We start from the raw sequence: 2,157 nt of genomic DNA on the forward strand, positions 1-2,157 counted from the left end.
AACATTACATTTAAGATTTGTAGACTAAGAACATTCCCACCTTTAATCCCAGCACTCGGCAGACAGAGACAGGAGAATCTCCGAGTTCGAGGCCCGCCTGCTTTACAGCGTGAGTTCCAGAACAGCCAGGGCTACACAGAGATACCCTGTCTTGAAAAAGGAAAGAACATTCCCGAAAAAGGAATCCGTAGCAACCCTCAGAGACCAGACGAGGGCAGCAGATCCTCTAGAACCGGAGCTACAAACGGTGGTGAGTCACCTAAACGAGACCAAATCAAAAAAGCGTTTTTAAAGTACACACGGGAACGCTGCTGGTCGGGGGTTTGCGCTTCGTGAAAATCCGGGTACTCTGTGTGTAATCTGTGCACGGGTACACACACGGGCCACAGTGCCCGCCAGGTTCCCGTTATCCGGGACGAGCCGGTCGCGGTGCCCGCCTGGTCGGTCGCCGTCCTCCCAGGCCCCGAGTCCCGCCTCACCGCGGACCTCCGCGGAGGCGGCCGCCATCTTGGAGGGCGGGGCCGGTGGCCTCGCGGCGGCGGACGGTCGGGTGCCCCGGTCGCACAGTCCCGGGCGGGTCCCTGCCCAGGGAGCGTCCCTCAGTTCCGCGCCGGCGTCCCCTCGCCTGTGACTGTGCCCCTAACACCGTGTCCCCCGGGGGTCGCCGCGGGAGACCCAGGAGGAAGAGCCCGGAGGCTTGCGGCGGAGCGACAGCTCGGCGTCCCCCGAGCCGGAGCCCGGGGCCGCGGGATTCCGCGCTCTTCCGCGGCGTCCTCGAGCCGCGATGCTCCCTCCTGAACCCCCCGAGCCCAGGAACGAGCCGGTGAAGCGAGGCCTTTAGCGACGCAGAGACGCCAGCTCGCTGTGACCTCGTGGCGCAATGGTAGCGCGTCTGACTCCAGATCAGAAGGTTGCGTGTTCAAGTCACGTCGGGGTCAGGGCCGGTTTTTTGTTTTTTTTTTTTTATTTTCGCCTCCGCGGTGGGGAACAGAATAAGTCCCAAAGAAGAAATTAGATCAGTGCCGGGCCAAACCGTCCTTCTCACGCCCTGGAGGGCGGCACTGCTTTTCCTCTTCCTCGCGCCTAGGAACACCCGAAGGCTCAGGAGAGCGCTGAGTCCCCGAGGCCAATAGGGGGCGCTGCAGCGGCGCAGCGTCCAGGTGGGGACCTAGGGTAAGGTGAACTGACCCAGCCTGGAAGCCAGGGCCCGGCCCGGCCTGCTCCCTCTCCGGTGACCCTGCGTGAGCCCTGCACGCTGAGCCCCGCGCTTTTTAATACCGCTCTTCTGGTTTGCCTGGAGCTTCATTTTCTCAGCTCCCCGCTCTAGACCGTTCTCGGTCTGGCGACGCCCCTCTCTCTGGTGGCCTTATACCCTCGCCCCGTTCTCGCCCCATTCTCACCCCTACGAGGCCAGTCACAGCCCTTAGACTTGCCTCAGCCTTTGTTAACAGCTCTGCTTTAAATCTCCCTTTTCCCAATTGATGTGCAAAATAAAACCTTTCTTCATCGAAACTATAAACACGAATCTCAAATTTGAGTATCTTTGTTCTAAAATGCCCGGGACCGGAACGGTTTTAGATTTTAAAAACAAACAAACAAACAAACACTTTCGGAATGTAGTCTGTCTTAGGGTTACTGTTGATGTGATGAGCACAGCACATGGCCATGAGACAGACACCCCGGAGTCGGAGTCGTCAGATTGGCAAGTGATTGGTCTTCGTGTGGGTTTAAGGGCAGTAGGATTAGAATTGCTCAGAATCTGCCCAGTTTAGTGCCTACAGCCTGCTAATAAATATTAGTCCCTTTGTCTGTTATTTTGGAAGGCAGAGGGGTTAAAGAAAACTGTTGCTTTATTAATTAGTATTCTACATTGACCCAAACGAACTGGGGGAGAAAACGGTTCGTTTCGCTCACAGTTCCATATGACAGCTCATCATCACCAGCAGTGAGAGCAGGAACCTGCGGGCAGGAGCTGATGCAGAGGCCATGGAGGATGCTGCTTGCTGGCTTGCTCAGCCTGCTTTCATATAGAACCCAGGACCATCAGCCAGGGGTGGCCCCACCCACAACAGGCGCACCCTCCCCCACCAATTACTAACTAAGAAAATGTCCTACAGGCTTGCCTGGAGCCCAATTTTATGGAGGCATTTTCTCAGT

At 56.9% G+C, this 2,157-nt stretch overlaps 1 non-coding gene across 1 annotated transcript; it reads left to right on the plus strand.

Annotated features, from left to right (window-relative positions):
• Positions 1 to 866: 866 nt before the first annotated feature.
• On the plus strand, positions 867 to 938 carry Trnaw-cca (transfer RNA tryptophan (anticodon CCA)). The gene has a single exon. It is a non-coding gene; the product is annotated as a tRNA-Trp (tRNA).
• Positions 939 to 2,157: the final 1,219 nt, after the last annotated feature.

This window comes from Meriones unguiculatus, chromosome 11 (genome assembly GCF_030254825.1).
Source record: "Meriones unguiculatus strain TT.TT164.6M chromosome 11, Bangor_MerUng_6.1, whole genome shotgun sequence".
Taxonomy (NCBI): domain Eukaryota; kingdom Metazoa; phylum Chordata; class Mammalia; order Rodentia; family Muridae; genus Meriones; species Meriones unguiculatus.